Source organism: Bufo bufo, chromosome 5 (assembly GCF_905171765.1).
Source record: "Bufo bufo chromosome 5, aBufBuf1.1, whole genome shotgun sequence".
Classification (NCBI taxonomy): Eukaryota; Metazoa; Chordata; class Amphibia; order Anura; family Bufonidae; genus Bufo; species Bufo bufo.
In genome coordinates, this window is record NC_053393.1 from 401,428,171 (window position 1) to 401,448,030 (window position 19,860).

The window sequence follows — 19,860 nt, forward strand, 5'->3', positions numbered from 1 at the left end:
ACTAGTACCACCCACAGGGTTTTGTAAAAACAACCAATAAACACGTACAATACAGTAAAACACTCCCACACAAAATCCTCCCCTCTGCCTGTGATACAATTACCTTACACAATGGGTTGATGTAATTATCACAGGCAGGAGAATACACAATGTCTTCTGTCCTGGAGACAAACGAGGAGTAATTCAATTCTCAGGACAAAGGGAAATCGCCAATACACACATGGAGACAATAGGACAGACATCACTACTCAAATATACAATGTCCCAACCATTACAGTACACATAGACATTTAACATATCTTTAGATGTCTTGGATATGAGCGCTCAATACACTGCGTGCAGAATTATTAGGCAAATGAGTATTTTGACCACATCATCCTCTTTATGCATGTTGTCTTACTCCAAGCTGTATAGGCTCGAAAGCCTACTACCAATTAAGCATATTAGGTGATGTGCATCTCTGTAATGAGAAGGGGTGTGGTCTAATGACATCAACACCCTATATTAGGTGTGCATAATTATTAGGCAACTTCCTTTCCTTTGGCAAAATGGGTCAAAAGAAGGACTTGACAGGCTCAGAAAAGTCAAAAATAGTGAGATATCTTGCAGAGGGATGCAGCACTCTTAAAATTGCAAAGCTTCTGAAGCGTGATCATCGAACAATCAAGCGTTTCATTCAAAATAGTCAACAGGGTCGCAAGAAGCGTGTGGAAAAACCAAGGCGCAAAATATCTGCCCATGAACTGAGAAAAGTCAAGCGTGCAGCTGCCAAGATGCCACTTGCCACCAGTTTGACCATATTTCAGAGCTGCAACATCACTGGAGTGCCCAAAAGCACAAGGTGTGCAATACTCAGAGACATGGCCAAGGTAAGAAAGGCTGAAAGACGACCACCACTGAACAAGACACACAAGCTGAAACGTCAAGACTGGGCCAAGAAATATCTCAAGACTGATTTTTCTAAGGTTTTATGGACTGATGAAATGAGAGTGAGTCTTGATGGGCCAGATGGATGGGCCCGTGGCTGGATTGGTAAAGGGCAGAGAGCTCCAGTCCGACTCAGACGCCAGCAAGGTGGAGGTGGAGTACTGGTTTGGGCTGGTATCATCAAAGATGAGCTTGTGGGGCCTTTTCGGGTTGAGGATGGAGTCAAGCTTAACTCCCAGTCCTACTGCCAGTTTCTGGAAGACACCTTCTTCAAGCAGTGGTACAGGAAGAAGTCTGCATCCTTCAAGAAAAACATGATTTTCATGCAGGACAATGCTCCATCACACGCGTCCAAGTACTCCACAGAGTGGCTGGCAAGAAAGGGTATAAAAGAAGACAATCTAATGACATGGCCTCCTTGTTCACCTGATCTGAACCCCATTGAGAACCTGTGGTCCATCATCAAATGTGAGATTTACAAGGAGGGAAAACAGTACACCTCTCTGAACAGTGTCTGGGAGGCTGTGGTTGCTGCTGCACGCAATGTTGATGGTGAACAGATCAAAACACTGACAGAATCCATGGATGGCAGGCTTTTGAGTGTCCTTGCAAAGAAAGGTGGCTATATTGGTCACTGATTTGTTTTTGTTTTGTTTTTGAATGTCAGAAATGTATATTTGTGAATGTTGAGATGTTTTATTGGTTTCACTGGTAAAAATAAATAATTGAAATGGGTATATATTTGTTTTTTGTTAAGTTGCCTAATAATTATGCACAGTAATAGTCACCTGCACACACAGATATCCCCCTAAAATAGCTAAAACTAAAAACAAACTAAAAACTACTTCCAAAAATATTCAGCTTTGATATTAATGAGTTTTTTGGGTTCATTGAAAACATGGTTGTTGTTCAATAATAAAATTAATCCTCAAAAATACAACTTGCCTAATAATTCTGCACTCCCTGTATATCCAAACAGCGCTCAGATGCCACAAACACAGTCAAATCGCCATGGGGTTTCAGTTTAATTTCTCCCCTTTTCCAAAAGACTAACAGGGTATCTGACCTTCTGCCGGTCAGTGCCCTTGTTAGTCCAGCAGCCCACCCACAAAATAGAAACAGCAATACAGCCCACCCACAATAAATGGTTACTTCACCTGAGCAAGGGATAAACTTGTCCATGTCCATGTGCCTCACTACGGCTGTGTGGGGGACTGGTAGACTGCTTTGGTGGGTTGCTGAGTGGGCAAAGACCAGCAGTACTTTGCCCTGATGCCAGCGCTACCACGGAAGAAGCCTGGTTGTAGCCTGGTTGTTGGAGGGGGAGACCGACTGTCTCCCCTTTAGATAAACCACCATGCTGCTGTGGGGGGAGACCGACTGTCTCCCCTTTGGCTAAACAGCCCTGTTGCTGGGGGACAGGACCGACTGTCTCCCCTTTAGATAGACCACCATGCTGCTGTGGGGGGAGACCGACTGTCTCCCCTTTGGCTAAACAGCCCTGTTGCTGGCGGACAGGACCGACTGTCCCTACCCCCTGTGCTGTGAGTGCAGAGACCACGGTACCATCTGCACGGTTGTGGGGCTTACTGTCTCCCCCTGGTACATTAAGCTGCCGCTGGGGAATGGAGACTGGGCTCCCAATTCCTAACAAATCCTTCTGTTGCTGTGGGATGGAGACTGAGCTCCCAATTCCCAATAGATCACATTGCCGCTGGGGGACAGGACCGACTGTCTCTGCCCCCTGTAACTCAGCCTGCCGCTGGGGAATGGAGACTGGGCTCCCAATTCCCAATAAATCACATTGCCACTGGGGGACAGGACCGACTGTCTCTGCCCCCTGTAACTCAGCCTGCTGCTGGGGAATGGAGACTGGGCTCCCAATTCCCAATAAATCACATTGCCACTGGGGAGAGGGGGTAGCAAGCTCCTCTCCCATACATACTTCCAGCCTCCGGGAGGGAGACCGTCTGTCTCCGCTCCCAATACAGTGTCCTGTTGCTGGGGAAAGGAGACTGGGCTCTCTATTCCCTGTAGGACACTCTGCCACTGGGGAACAGGACCGACTGTCTCTGCCCCCTGTAACTCAGCCTGCCGCTGGGGAATGGAGACTGGGCTCCCAATAGTTTAAGGTTAAGTTAAGCATGGGCTGATGAGAGGGCCCATAATCCTGGGGTAAGAGGCTGGCAACCAGGCTTCTCCACCACCCAGTGGCGAGGTTGCTTTCGCCACACCTTCCATTTTGCTCTGTCCTAATATGTGTCTATGGGGACACATAACGGTTCTGTTTCGTTCTGTTATACATGACGGAAAAAATAGTCTTGTCGACAGGATCCATTATGTGTCCCCATAGACATGTATTAGGACGGAGCAATATGGATTGCCTCTTAAAGGCTTCCATTTTGCTTTCCGTCCAAGAATTCTGTTATATTCCATTATAACTTTGTTATAACGGAACACTATAACGGAACTCCATAATTCGAATCCGCCCTAACGATGTGAAATTGGCCTTACTAATAGAAAATAGTGAATAAAATGCACCAAGTGACCTTTAATATCAAAATAATTCTTGTGAATTATGAAATCTTATTCCTGCTTTCAGTGGCTCAGTGGTATGTCATTTACCATCCACTTCATAAATTACTACATATTTGATTGTTTTGTGTCATTTAGGCCTTTATAATCTTCACATATTAATATAAATAAAGTAGAGTCTTGCATATTTTCTTCCTTTTACAGATATATATATATATATATATATATATATACATCTAAGGTTGGCATCCCACATAGCGTTTCCACATGTTTTTAGTGGTGTTTTGGGACCAAAAACCTGTAGCCAGATACGTATAAATTTTGCGGTAAAATATAAGACTGACTGCACACATACAGTAGCATTTTGATTTTGCCTTACGATGATTTTATCTCATTGCAGTAAGAAAATAGAGTTTTTTCATCCTATTACCAGACCTGAAGAGTAATAAGCATGAAGCAGTTCACTCCACAACCTGCCACCAACCAGCCTAAAGCTAGAATCATATATGCAGTTTTCATGGCAGTTTTTGAGTCTAAGTCAGAATTGTATTTATATTTAATGAGTAATATAAGGGGAATATTTCTGCTTCTGTGCGTTCCCCATTTTGCTGAACGGAACGTCTGGCCCTCCTTAGAACTGTCCTATCCATGTCTGTAATACGGACAAGAATAGGACATGTTTCATTTTTTTGTAGGTGCTGCGGAAAGGACATAAGGAGCATGGAGTGCTTTCCACACCTTTTGCGACCCCATTGCCGTGAATGGGTTCGCATCCGACCCGCAAAAAATGTGGATCAGATGCGGACAAAAACCATGGTTGTGTGCATGAGCCCTAACTCTGCATCAAAGTTGAAGGTGCTTGACTTTAGATAAAAACAAAAACTGCATTGCAAACTGCATCAAATTGTCTAAATCTGTCCTTACCCACACAGAGCAGCGAGACTGATCTTATGTTCATTTGAAGCTCTGTGACTGAATGCTTTTACTATTGAGACTTTATAATATGATAAATGCTGCAATATCCTGGGAAACAGACGTTGTGTTGGACATTTCCAAGATCACCAGCAGTCAATTAATTTTACTGTAAAGTTAAATATTTCATATTATTTGCTGTTACGCTCAGTTTGGCAAATTGGGTTCATGAACACTCCATCCATGACCTCTATCCTTTGTCACTGTAATTATTTTATTACGATAATATGGTCGTTTTCCCAGCCAATTAATTATTTGTGCACCAATTTCACTCAGGAATGGCAATTATTTTATGTCAATATATTGACCTAGTTTTGTGTGCTTTTCAGTACATTTTATCAATTTAAACAGTAAATGTTTCCACAAAAGAAAACTTACAGCTCAATATCTACACCAGGGGTCCTCAAACTTTTTAAACAGGGGGCCAGTTCACTGTCCCTCAGACCGTTGGAGGGCCGGACTATAGTTTAAAGGGGTATTCTCATCTTGGACAATGGGGGCATATAGTTAGGTGCGAGTCCCACTGCTGGGACCCGCACCTATATAGAGAACGGAGCCCCGAAAGGGAATGGGAGCGTACCGCGCATGCACTGCCCATGCTCCCATTCATTTCTATGAGGCCGACGGAAAAGCGCTCGGCTATTTTCGGCAGCCCCATAGAAATGAATGGAGGGCAGCTGCGCATGTGTAGTGCGCCCTCCTTCACTTTCGGGGCTCCGTTCTCTATATAGGTGCGGGTCCCAGCGGTAGGACCCCCACCTATAGGACAATGGGGGCATATCCTAGCGATATGCCCCCATTGTCCAAGATGGGAAAACCTCTTTAACTATGAACAAATTCCTATGCACACTGCACATATCTTATTTTGAAGTGAAAAAACATATTTCCCTACCCCTGAACGTCTCCTTCTCCTTTCTTCTTCTCCGGACTTCCTGTAACACAGCTGCACATGAGGTTCACAGGTCTGGAAGGAGGCGCGCCTGCGCGGCAAGACGAATAGAACCAGTGGCGGATCCAGAGCTCCCCAATACTATACTGCAGAAACAGATAATACCACTGATAATATTAGTGCCACACAGAGCCCCCATATAAAATACCCCTTCTTTGTGGCATCAGTAAATGTCCCCATAGTGCCTCCCAATATTGTGCCAGTAAGAGGTGCCCCATAGATGCCCCCCAATCATGTGCTAGTGAAAAGTGCCTCTCCCCACCACTCATGTACCAGTAATTAGTGCTACTCTCCTCACCCCCACTGCCACTCATGTGCCAGTCTTCTCTATGCTGCCACCCCCCCATGTGCCAGTAAAAAGTGCCAATTCTCCCCCCCTCCACCCATCATGTGCCAGTCTCCTCTCTGCTACCACCCCCCATGTGCCAGTAATAAGTGCCAATTCTCCCCCCCATCATGTGCCAGTCTCCTCACTGCTGCCACCCCCCCATGTGCCAGTAATAAGTGCCAATTCTCCCCCCCCCCATCATGTGCCAGTCTTCTCTCTGCTGCCACCCCCATGTGCCAGTAATAAGTGCCAATTCTCCCCCCATCATGTGCCAGTCTCCTCTCTGCTGCCACCCCCCCATGTGCCAGTAATAAGTGCCAATTCCCCCATCATGTGCCAGTCTCCTCTCTGCTACCACCCCCCCCCATGTGCCAGTAATAAGTGCCAATCCCCCCATCATGTGCCAGTCTCCTCTCTGCTACCACCCCCTCATGTGCCAGTAATAAGTGCCAATTCTCCCCCCATCATGTGCCAGTCTCCTCTCTGCTACCACCCCCTCATGTGCCAGTAATAAGTGCCAATTCTCCCCCCATCATGTGCCAGTCTCCTCTCTGCTGCCACCCCCCCATGTGCCAGTAATTAGTGCCAATTGCTGCCCCTCCCCATGTGCCAGTAATAAGTGCCAATTGCTGCCCCCCCATGTGCCAGTAATAAGTGCCAATTGTGCACCCCCCCCCCCCCCAGTAATAAGTGTGGCAGAAAAATTGGCCGATTTAATAAAATAGAAAAAACACTCATACTTACCATCTGCGATGCGGTGCGATGCAGGCCTCTTCTGGCCTGTGTCCCGCTCTGTACGGCTCAAGCGGCGCGATGACGTCATCGCGCCGCCTGCACTGGCCTCTGATAGGCTGCTGGCCTTGAGCCGGCAGCCTATCAGAGGAAGGAAAAGGGACACGCCTCTCCCTCCCCTGCCACAGCACAGCAATCTGTATCGCTGTCCTGAGGACAGCGATGCAGATCACTATGGAGATGAGCACAATGGAAGCGCAGCGCTCATCTCCTGCTGTGCCCTGCCAGAATTGCTGAAACGGCCAAAACACCCGGCGGGCCGGATCAGTGTCCTCGGAGGGCCGCACGTGGCCCGCGGGCTGTAGTTTGAGGACCCCTGATCTACACTGTGGTTTTGCTTGCAGGTTCAGATTTTCCCATTACATTTAAATTAGTAAAGGTTTCCACATTTCTATGCAAAAATAGTGGTATATGGAGCATTCTGGGAATTTTTTAATTCTTTATTTTGAAATTGTACAGTAAGAAACTAACACCTGAAAAAGAAACACATTGCCATAGTATACAGTGTGAGGGATTAGCTCTTTCTCGGGGGTCATTCTCACAATTATCTTCACAACAGCCGGATTGCAGGTCCAAACGTGAGGTTTATTTTCAAAACAACAAAAAATAAAGTAACACCTTGCCTGTCTGGGCTCTAACTAAACATGAAATATCCCTACCTCACTTAAAGCATGCGGCTTTTCCAGCCAATAGTCCAGCTCACTTCCAGGCTGTAACTGTAAGGGAGTCTGCAGTTCCGGTTTCCTTGCGGGCAGATACACTAGAGGGTCCGCATGGGCGCCGGAGGGGAGGGCCACGGGGATCTCGGAGGCAGACTTGCCGGGTTGATGGCAATACGTCGCGGCCGGTCCTGCCTCCAGTGTCTCCTGCGGGTCCCGTTCCGGCGTCCATGCTGGCGCGATCCCGTGCCCATCACCGAGGGGTGATTCGCAAAGGAATGCGCTGCCGAGTGTGCGTGCATCTTATGCGCTACGTCAGCCAGTCGCAGGTAAAGCATCTGTGCACAAATTCAAAGTTGATTAGGGATTTGCTGCACAGGTGCTAATAAGTAGGATCATCGCATGACCTATGAGGTTCTGACAAGCAGCACTCTGTGATTGGCCAGCAGGTGTTTAAAAGGTGATCTCCCTGGCTGATCAGTGCTCACTGTTGTCTCTACAACCTGGGAGTATGCTGGTTCAGATTCACTAAGTTTGTTCCATGCATGAACTCTGTGTGTCTTCATCTAGTGAATGCCTCTGGAAACCTTGTCTCTGCTCTACAGTTGCACCGTGTGTGGCCTTGGATCGTACCTTGGATACTTCATCCTTAGGTACCTAGTTTCACAGACTCTTCTGTATGAACTTTAGCCTGGTCTGGCTTTTCTCTGACGTTTTCCCACAGAGGTTATTATTTGGACTACGTTATTTCTGTATGATTTCTGGCTTGGACTTTACTGCTGTGTTTTCAATAAATCCACGTTTGTTCAAATCTTTGCCTGGTTGCTTGGGGTTCTGCAGCATTACAGAACAGTGAGCCCCAACTTCCAGTTATCATGGATCGCATCCAACAGCAGCTAGTGGAATTGACCGGAGCAGCAAACCTCTTCGTCCAACACAGGATAAACATCTCTGCTGTGAATATTAATAAGATCCATGCACAGCTGGCAACAGTCGGGGACGAGCTTAAAATCCTCCTCCAGGGAGGCCAGGGTTTGCCCGACCTGACTTCAGCAGAACGCCCAGTGGAACCCAAGATACCCCTACCTGAGGTTTTTTCAGGTAATAGGCAGGAGTTTCTCAACTTCCGTGACTCCTGCCGCTTATACTTTGAACTGCGCACTGTACCATCGGGTAATACCAAGCAAAGGATCGGCATAGTGATGTCTCTTTTGAGGAAGGACCTGCAACGCTGGGCTTTTAACCTCCAGACAGGGGATCCTGCATTTGACTCAGTAGAGGCCTTCTTTCATGCTATGGAGGTTTTGTATGATGACCCAGATCGCACTCGAACTGCTGAGACTCAACTGGAACACCTCCAACAAGGACGACGCACAGCGGAAGAATTTGCTGCGGAGTTCCATCACTGGGCCACCTTTACCAACTGGGGGATGCTGCTCTTCACCACCGGTTCCGGTTGGGACACTCCGACTATGTCAGAGATCTACTATTATCTCTACCATCTCCATCATCTCTAGATGTGGCAATCCAGCAAGCGATCGACGCTGATCGTCGCATTCAAGAACGTCGTCCGGAGCGGGCTTCTCGTTCAGTTTCTTCCACCCCATCTCCACGACCCAGTAAACCAGCTGAGGAACCCATGGAACTGGGGTCTTCATGCCTTACCACTTCGGAGAGGGCTCGTCACCAGAATGAGGGTCTTTGTTTATATTGTGGAGGAGTTGGGCACCGACTAAAGAAATGTCCTTTACTATTGTCGGGAAACGACAAAGCCTAGTGGAGATTGAGGAGAATCCACTAGGTACTCTGCTGCCTCCTCTTAAAAAAAGTCATCTTCTCATACCTATTACTATTGAGTGGCAAGGGAAGAACCATCCTATCTCCACCTTACTCAACTCGGGAGCTGCCAATAATTTCATTGACTCTTCTCTGGTCCAACGACTACAGATCCCAGTCTTCAAACCAGGAGAAGCCAGCCATTATGCAACATTTACATCTTCGTACTCCACATTTAAATATGGTCATAACAATAAAAGGGTAGATAATAAAAAAAGGTGTATTTAAATGTGGAGTACGAAGATGTAAATGTTGCGTAATGATACAATGTGCAACTGGTGAGCTCCAACGATCAGCATCCAGCAACAGAATCACCTTCAAACACCATATGAACTGTGGCACAACGAATGTAATATATCTAATCCAGTGCCCCTGTGGTCTCAACTATGTGGGCCATACTACCCAAACCCTAAGGGAACGTATGAATGAGCATCGATCCAACATCAATAGAAAAATTACAACCCACAGTGTATCGCGCCATTTCGCTTTAGAACATGAGGGCAATCCGGCTGCTTTAAAAGTGATCCCCCTTGAACATTTACCTTCCTCCTTCCAGCAACTTAACCTAAAAGAGATGTTTTGGATCTACCACCTCAATACACTTACGCCTTTCGGCCTGAACGAGTCACTTGAATATGTTAACTACTGACGGAATCATTTAGGCATTTTTATTTTTCGTTGGTCAATACTAACTCCCACAATCTCTGTAATGACATTCCTGATATTTTTATAATTATAAATTCTTTTATATTTTTATATATATCTATATCCGTATTTATTGTATCGAAGGCCCCCCCCTCTCCGTTAATCTATTGGTTCCCTCACCTTTGACTGTCTTTATGTATGGTGACCATCGTGATTTTATCCTACCATTATCACGTTTTTCCTTTTTTTCTTCTTTATATCTACTTATGATTAACTTACCACTACTGTGTATGTGTATGTATGTATATATGTTTTTATGTATATATATATATATAGAGATGTGTATATTATGGATTTATACACTGGCTTTTGTCATCACATATATTTTTTATGCTTAGAGCTGCTTTTTATGATATATTGTTTATGCTATCATCCCCAAGCGTGTATATATACAGTGGGATGCAAAAGTTTGGGCAACCTTGTTAATCGTCATGATTTTCCTGTATAAATCGTTGGTTGTTACGATACAAAATGTCAGTTAAATATATCATATAGGAGACACACACAGTGATATTTGAGAAGTGAAAAGAAGTTTATTGGATTTACAGAAAGTGTGCTATAATTGTTTAAACAAAATTAGGCAGGTGCATAAATTTGGGCTCCACAAAAAAGAAATGAAATCAATATTTTGTAGATCCTCCTTTTGTAGAAATTACAGCCTCTAAACGCTTCCTGTAGGTTCCAATGAGAGTCTGGATTCTGGTTGAAGGTATTTTGGATCATTCCTCTTTACAGAACATCTTTAGTTCATTCAAGTTTGATGGCTTCCGAGCATGGACAGCTCTCTTTAAGTCACACCACAGATTTTCAATAATATTCAGGTCTGGGGACTGAGATGGCCATTCCAGAACGTTGTACTTGTTCCTCTGCATAAATGCCTTAGTGGATTTTGAGCAGTGTTTATGGTCGTTGTCTTGTTGAAAGATCCAGCCCCGGCGCAGCTTCAGCTTTGTCACTGATTCCTGGACATTGGTCTCCAGAATCTGCTGATACTGAGTGGAATCCATGCGTCCCTCAACTTTGACAAGATTCCCAGTCCCTGCACTGGCCACACTGCCCCACAGCATGATGGAACCACCACCATATTTTACTGTAGGTAGCAGGTGATTTTCTTGGAATGCTGTGTTCTTTTTCCTCCATGCATAACGCCCCTTGTTATGGCCAAATAACTCAATTTTAGTTTCATCAGTCCACAGCACCTTATTCCAAAATGAAGCTGGCTTGTCCAAATGTGCTTTAGCCCACCTCAAGCGGCACTTTTTGTGCTGTGGGCGGAGAAAAGGCTTCCTCTGCATCACTCTCGCATACAGCATCTCCTTGTGTAAAGTGCGCCGAATGGTTGAAAGATGCACAGTGACTCCATCTGCAGCAAGAGGATGTTGTAGGTCTTTGGTGCTGGTCTGTGGGTTAACTCTGACTGTTCTCACATCCGTCGCTTCTGTCTATCCGAGATTTTTCTTGGTCTGCCACTTCGAGCCTTAACTTGAACTGAGCCTGTGGTCTTCCATTTCCTCAATATGTTCCTAACTGTGGAAACAGACAGCTGAAATCTCTGAGACAGCTTTCTGTATCCTTCCCCTAAACCATGATGGTGAACAATCTTGGTCTTCAGGTCATTTGAGAGTTGTTTTGAGACCCCCATGTTGCTACTCTTCAGAGAAAATTAAAAGAGGAGGGAAACTTACAATTGACCCCCTTAAATACTCTTTCTCATAATTGGATTCACTTGTGTATGTAGGTCAGGGGTCACTGAGCTTACCAAGCCAATTTGAGTTCCAATAATTAGTTCTAAAGGTTTTGGAATCAATAAAATGACAACAGTGCCCAAATTTATGCACCTGCCTAATTTTGTTTAAACAATTATAGCACACTTTCTGTAAATCCAATAAACTTCATTTCACTTCTCAAATATCACTGTGTGTGTCTCCTATATGATATATTTAACTGACATTTTTTATCGTAACAACCAACGATTTATACAGGAAAATCATGACGATTAACAAGGTTGCCCAAACTTTCGCATCCCACTGTATATGTATATGCATCCCGACCACTCCGGATGTCAATGTATTATTTTAGTAATAACCTAGTTATTATTGTGCCATGCCCCCTACCAATATACATGCGGAGGATAATCCGATCCGCATTTTACCCTCGGTGTTGTTCACAGATTTCTCTAGCAGTGCCGGACCGGAAGAATATCTGTGTGTCCCAGCGTGCAGCCCACACCAGGAACTGGAAGTTCCGCGGTGCGTTCTACGGTGGAGCGCACATCGGCCTACGTTCCATTATCCATCCCCTCAGGCCGTGAGTGCGCTCACCAAGGGGCGTATCTCTCTTTCAGCGTCCCACGTGTATAGCCCCAGCCCCACAAGATGCCTCCCATAGATTTTTGGCGGTTCTACAGCCCTATTTAAAAGGGCTACCAGGTAAAGACTGTTGATATTTTAATATATGCACATGTTTTTATGTACTTGCTCCTGATGAAGGGGTTTGCACACCCCGAAACGCGTTGAGCTGTATGTCCACATTAAAGAAGCCAAAGTCTTCATCAATAATACTGAAGTGAAGCCTATCCTTCCACACTGGGCAACCATCAGCATTTGAGATTCTACAGGCGATCCTGGCTTGGGGGATTGTTGGTCTCTGCTGGTGTCTTGAGTTTATCCAGCAGGCCACTCCCCTGTGAAGTGAGTAATTTTATTATTAATATTTTTTAACATATGCCTAGCATTTTACCCATACTCCAGTGTATATATACATTAATCCAATGTGATTATTGTTCACCAGCGAATCTCACAGTTGTGGATCCAATAGGGGGTCAATCGATTGGTTTACCAATACCCATAGTTTTTGGGTCACCTTTTTCATGGTTGTTACCTCACAGCACTAAACTGCCAGCCAACACTCTCTAGATCACCCTGCTGGCCTATTTGATTCTTTTCTTAAACATTATGGGATTTGGCACTTCTTATGAGGGTCTGGTTGCTACCAGTAACCACCTCAATTTCGCAAAACTTCGACATGGTAGCTTCTCTCTCGGAGTTGCTAACGGTCACAGCACACACGTCACCTATACCGCTCGGGTCATTATTTACCCTGACCTCTAGGGTCACTGATGAGCTATTTCCCACCTGCGACACCTCCTCAGCAGCCATGGAACCCTGTGGTACGTGTGGTACCCCCTCTAGTACTACCACACTTTTCTCGTCCGTTCACTAACTTGGGTTCACCAAGCTGCAACTGCTCAACATTTATCAACCCTTCTGCTTTTTTTATAATTTTTCCTCCAGGGGGCGCTATTCCCCCGACCACATCCTGCAACGGAAAAGGCATGTCATTATCATCACTTATTTCACAAGTCGTCACATTTTCATTTTGTACTTTATCAGCACCATTGTTTCTAATGGTCACTTTATTTAAAGGGCTAGAAACCACTTCTGCAAGAGCTTTGTCCTTGACTGCAGAAGTGTTTCTACCTTTCCACAAATCACAGACCAACATTCCCTCATGTATGGGTGTATTTATATTACCAACATAATCCATCAGTCCCAGCTGTCACTCCCTGACAGTCCTTATTAGCCGCATGTCTGTCCAGTATATTTATCCCTTTACCAGTCTCCGGTTTCAATATCGTGCTACCTCTTACCCAGGCCTGCATAGAGTCTCTAATTTTCACCACCCCAAGCCTAGCCTTGGTTGCGGGCATTTTGGGCAACACAATAACCTTCTTCCCTGCAGATTCCTGTGAGGGAGAAACCGCAATAGGCTTCCCCGCCTGTTCACACACTGCGTTTTCCACATAGTCACATCCCCTTGCAACAGTTCCTGACCTCTGCAACTTATCACATACCGGCCCAGCAGGTAGCAACTGTTGCCGTCTCACTGTCACTGGGTCTGCCAGACCAATAAACACAGGAACATTCTTACCGCCTGACATTGTGGATTCGGTAGTCTCGGGAGATGAAGATATTCCCAGGACGTCTCTACCGAGATCACCAGCCTTCTCTTGGTTCCTGGTTTCCCGAACACCAGCAGACTCCTTACTGCAACTGTTGCCACCGTAAACAGCATGGCCTGGAGTCCCAACTTTTCCTGGATGGTAACTCCAGCCGCACCCTTTAGGACTCTGTGCACAGTCGCAGGTAATATAGGAACTCCGGAAAACCACACTGTTCTCCATCTTCTTGTCTTCCTGACGGTTGCCCTTAGCAACAGCATACATCTGCTTTTCCACAGGAACTCTGCTCTCTGCCAAGTTCAGAGCAGCCTCTCCAAGTGCAGCACTATGCTTTCTTAACAAGAAATTAGTTTCCCGCACCAGCTGCTCCTTTACTTCCTCTGTGGCCTTGGTTTTCTGCCAAACCAGGCCACTTCCCATAGATGACATCACCTTCGGTATGAGCAGTTCCCGCCACACTGGACCATCTTTCACCCAGGTCGCCATTTTGACAAAAAAAATTCCACAGGACAGTCTCTGTAAATTAGGGCTACTGGCACTTTAAATCCCCGCACAGTTTGCACCACAGGAAAAAAAAAGTCCAGAATATTACCAGCAGCACCTGCTCCAATGAACAAACAGGCTCCTGAGTTGTCGTTGCCTCTACTTTTCAGTACGGACTCAAGCCCACATCCTCCACCAATTGTGAGGGATCAGCTCTTTTTCGGGGGTCATTCTCACAATTATCTTCACAACAGCAGGATTGCAGGTCCAAACGTGAGGGTTTATTTTCACAACAATTAAACATAAAGTAGCACCTTGCCTGTCTGGGCTCTAACTAAACATAAAATATCCTTACCTCACTTAAAGTACCGTTCACACACGGTAATAACATGCGGCTTGTCCAGCCAATAGTCCAGCTCACTTCCAGGCTGTAACAAAGGCAGTCCAGTACCTTTGGGGGTATGGGGTCTAGCAGTCCTGCTGACTTTGACCTTGCGACCGTCGTTTACCAGACCTCGCAGAGTCCCCCAAAGTTCAGGCTATCACCTAGCCCCGTGGCCCCTCAGCCAGCCCGGCTGAGACCACTCTTACAGAGCCTCTAGCAGGACTCTTGCACAAAGAATCTCTCCCCTGACTGACAGTCTGGGCTGGGCTCTTATCCCAGACTGATTGTGGCACCTGGTGCTGCCTCAGACCTGATGACTGACGGGGAAGACATGGAAACTCCTGCCATCAATCTCCCCTAGCAGCTATGAGGCCTGTCACTGCCTCACAACAGGTAAAACTTGAAAAATTGGAATATCATGCAAAGTTCATTTATTTCAGTAATGGAACTTAAAAGGTGAAACTAATATATGAGGTAGACTCTTTACATGCAAAGCGAGATATTTCAAGCCTTTATCTGTTATAATTTGGATGATTATGGCTTATAGCTAATGAAACCTCAAAGTCACAATCTCAGGTACCCTTTGCTCAGTGTGACACTTTAAGCATAGAATATTGAACCTTTTCACAATATTCTAATTTTAAGTTGGATTAATGCAACTCCTTTTAAGTTGCATTACTGAAATAAATGAACTTTTGCATGATATTCTAATTTTTCAAGTTTCACCTGTACATAGCTCCTGGCTAGACACCATGGAATAAAAGCATTCAGGGAATTTATAAAATCAGTAGCATGTCCTCAAATCTGAGCATTTTTTCAAAAAAGTATAAATTACATTTTAAAGAGTTCATTTTTTCTGCATTATAAAGGTGCACCTATCGTGCTCTCTGCAAACAACTCAACCTATACGATATGGGATTCTACTGAAAATGAATTCCTAACCATATAACCAATAAAACTATTAAATACATGAACAGCTTTTTAGGTGATACAATGATTAACCTCAAACTTATTAAAATGTTTTCTGATGCTTTTCAAATAGATAAGTGGCATAGATTGTCATAAATGAGCTCTTTTTAACTTAACTGTATTGACAAATTTACTCCATAGACTTTAAATGCTCTGCTTCCCTTCACATCAGTAGATGATGAAATTCTAGAATGCCCAAAAATCCATCTAGGGAGAGCTCTACAGCTACTATTGAACTTAGTGAGCCTCCCCCAGGCAGATGCTGCTTTGTGTTGTAGAACAGTGTAAGAATTTCAGTGCTGGCTCCTTCTCACCATGGACTCCATGACTTATGGGTGCTTATCAACTACAGTCATTCGGTTGGACAGGTCTATGCTCAGGTAAGGAGATAGCACAGGAGAAGGTTGCCTCACAGTGACTGGTTACTAGAGGAGAATGCTAATGTGCAGTCATAGGTGAGAATTTATGAAGACTGTCATTTCATATGGCAGTCTTAAAAGGAAGTGCTTGAAAAGAAATGCCAAATTTATTGAGGCTCAGTCCATGCACCAGAAGAACCATGAGCTGGCCTAGATTTGCACTATAATTCATGGCAGTTTCTGCCATAAATTATAATAACTCCGTTGCATTGTGAGAGGTCTAGCCGCTCCTGCTAAGTCCACTCACTTTTTTTAAATGTGGCATGAGTGCTGTAAAATTGAAAAAAGTCACAAAATGTCACTTGTGCATAATTTTGTAGAGTACATATTTTTGATAAATTAATTTCATAGACTAGAGCGAAATAGGGCAAACAGGGAGATGCGCTCATAGGGTGATATGAAACAAAGGGTGTATGAAACAAAAAGTTGTTGTTTTACATGATTAGGCTCTCCTACTTGTGCAAACATCCCCAGTTATAAGAGGGTGTGCACACTTATGCAACCACATTATTTTCTTTTATTTTTTTTCTTTCCTCCACCTAAAAGATTTCAGTTTGCTTTTCAATTGAGTGGTACAGTTTATAGGTCACATTAAAGGTGGAAAAAATTCTGAAATGATTTTTCTTTGTCAAATTTTTTTATGGCACAGAAAACATTTTAACAGGGGTGTGTAGACTTTTTATATGCACTATATATATATATATATATATATATATATATATATATATATATATATATATATATATATCTCCTAGGAAAACCACAGCACTCCAATGGCTTGAATAAAAGTGCAAGAAGTTTATTCAAGCCATTGGCGAGCCTTGGATATTGTTGGGATACCTAAGCATGATCAAGAATGAAAGGGGCAGTGCCAGTAATTTGGCATTTGCCCCTCATGGTGTCATTGAGACATATGTTGTGGCCATGTGTCTCTCCCCCCTCTTTCTCTCCTTTTCCCGCCATTTATTTCTCCTCAGGTAAACCTGGAATGTTAGCCGGCAACTGAAGTAAAAAGTGATTGGCAGAAAGGGTTGCGGTCCAGTTGCTGGGCAAAGGACTATTTTTAGCTGGACAATGGATTGGTCAAGTGCAAGTTTCAGTGGGAAGCACAAGTATTTATAGAGGTTACTCACCATTAGAAGCTCTGTCAGTTGCTGAAGATAGAAGAAAGAAGAACGTGTCCCGCCAGCCCTCCCATGGCTTTAGTCGCGGTCTTTTAAAAAGGGGGGAGGTGGGGGGGGTTAGTCGCTCAGCCTTACTGGGTGGACTCTTGATGAGTAGTGCACTAATGGACTTGAGTTAATATTGGTGGGAATTTTAATGGTTTAATAATTTATGGAATTTGAATATTTATGGTTCCCCCCCCCCCCCCCCCAAATTAATAAAGACCGCGGCCATTTTTATACACATTATTATAATTGTAAGGTTTAAATTGTAGAGTATGGCACCATGCTGGCACCCAGTTTTATTTTCCATATTGTAGAGTGGTGCCAGATATATATATACTGCAGAAAGGCGCAAGGGGCCATCATTGATGGAAGGTATGTGTCACTGAGATTCCTGGCCTCAGTGATGTAAGAGCCGGTAATTTTAAGTGTCAGCGGCAGCTAGTGCTGACTGACACTGTTTTGTTGTTAGTATGGCTGTAAAGCCGATCCGGCCGGCTCTTACTGGGAGTAGCCAAAGTGCTGGGTGGGGGGCTTCTCCCCATGCTCCAGGCCGGGTCTTTTTTGGTCTATATAAAACTCAGCCAGCAGTCTCAGCTGAGAGCCGCATGCCGGGAAACAGGCCCCTGAAGCCTGCTTTGGACTGCGGATGGAAAACTGCTAACCAGGTGAAGATTTTGTTCTATGGACATTGCATGGTGTGAACAAACACCAAGACTGAGAACGGTAATTTTGTTTTTCCTTATGTGTGAATAAACACCGAACTGTTTAAGTTAAAGACTTTGTGATTGCCTCTATACTGCGTTCACTAGCCTGTCTACCAGAGCAAAAACCCACAATACATACTGTATTAATATCCCTTTCAAACACCATAGAGCTAGTTGGGGATTTATACTCATTATGTGACAAATTGTGAAAGGAAGATGCATATTGGTATGCTTGATAGTGTCACTTAACCTTAGAGAAGCAACTGCAGTTGAAAAGTTCAATGTATGATTATACATGAAGAGATCTGATAATATAGTCATATGTGCTGGCGTCCACCCTGTGTGATACCACAGTTCTGGGAGAAGAGCAGAAGAATTAAATAAAGAAAACTGATGGTTGCACTTATATGCAAAGGCTAGCCAGTTTTCTTCATTTAGAACAGAAAAATAAAGCAGAATACTCCAACTATCTATGTAAATATATTCAGGCTGTTATGGAGAACTTACCTTACAAATAATTCTTCTTCTATTCAAACCATCGGCGCATATCACAAGGTCATTCTTTGTGGCTGGGTGAAAGCAGCTCCATTGTTATTAAAGTAAAATATGTTGTGTATAAATCCATATTTAATAAGGAAATACAAATTACCTCTGTGTAGCCTCCAGTTAAAAGAAGTCCTGGCAATGCTATGAGCCAACGATAAAACTTTTAAAAGTAAGAGCTATACTTACCTACTCTCTCAGAATGTCTGGGAGACTTCCTAAAAGAGAGGAGAACTCCTAAATCTATTTTGGGTTTCGGTCTAGGGTATACATTTATTTATGGACTGAATACACGTTGGGGTCTGAGCTTGGCTGTAGAGACACTTGAGGATGTGACTGTGAAAGCGAAGCTCCAGCATTGGATGACTTAGGCTGTATAATCAGCAAATGTCAAATCAAGCAACTTTAAAATATGGTGGCGTCTATTTACAAATGTCCTCATAAAATCTGTTAAAAAAGTTGGGCAAAGACTCAATTTTAGAAAGATACAATGTTTGCCATCTGAATTCATTAAATTCTCTTTGTGGTGTACGAGTGGCTGAAGTGCATGCAAAGTTTCCTGGCCATTTTTAGGATGTCTTGCAGATGGGTGGAAGACTTCAGGAACCACTTGACAACCAGATTGAAAACATGTGCATGGCTCAGCCCTCCTTGACGCAGCGCCGAAACCATGCTCTTGCCGTTGTCGGTCACCATGGTTCCGATTTTGAGGTGTCGCGGGGAAAGCCAGGATTCAATTTCTTGATGAAGGACACTGAGCAGTTCCTCCCCTGTGTGACTTTGTTCGCCCAGGCAAACCAGGTGCAGAACAGCATGAGAGTGGTTGCACAAACTTGCATACACTACATGCCTCCAACATAATTCTTGGATCTCTACATGAAAATAATGTATTTGCTTTAAATCGCGAGAGGGGCATAGTTGAAGACATTGACTTCACAAGAGATACAGAGCAGCGGAGGTCAGCCACCTCCATTTACTTCCCGCTGTTTACTGCTCTTGAATTAAAATTGGGGCAACTAGCTTCAGCTTTCTTTGATGTGTATGCCTACGGAGTCCTTTTGTTATGGCTTTGCACAGGGAGCAAGAATGTTACGCACAATTCTAATGGAACTCCTGATCTTAAGAAACTGGACTTGGACTCCAAAGCAGAGGCTCTCCTGTCATGTCTTGTGTGCTGTGGAGATCGAATACAGATGGAGCAGATAAAATCACATGAATATTTTCAAGTTACTGAAGCTGCTTAATTTATTTGTGAATAGATGGTAAAGGCAAAGTCTGCTGGTGTGTTGTCATCAGCGTCTTCATTATGTTTACTGCAGGGGCCAGGACTACGTAATTCGGTCCATACAGCAAAAGGAGGTGTACAATCACCCATGAAATTTCCCCAAAAAAGTCTGTTTCGCAGAAAACACCACTACATAATTTGGTCCATATAGCAAAAGAAGGTGTACAATCACCCATCAATTTCAACAAAAAAAAACTGTTTCTCAGAAGAAATTTCACCACTACGTAATTCGGTCCATA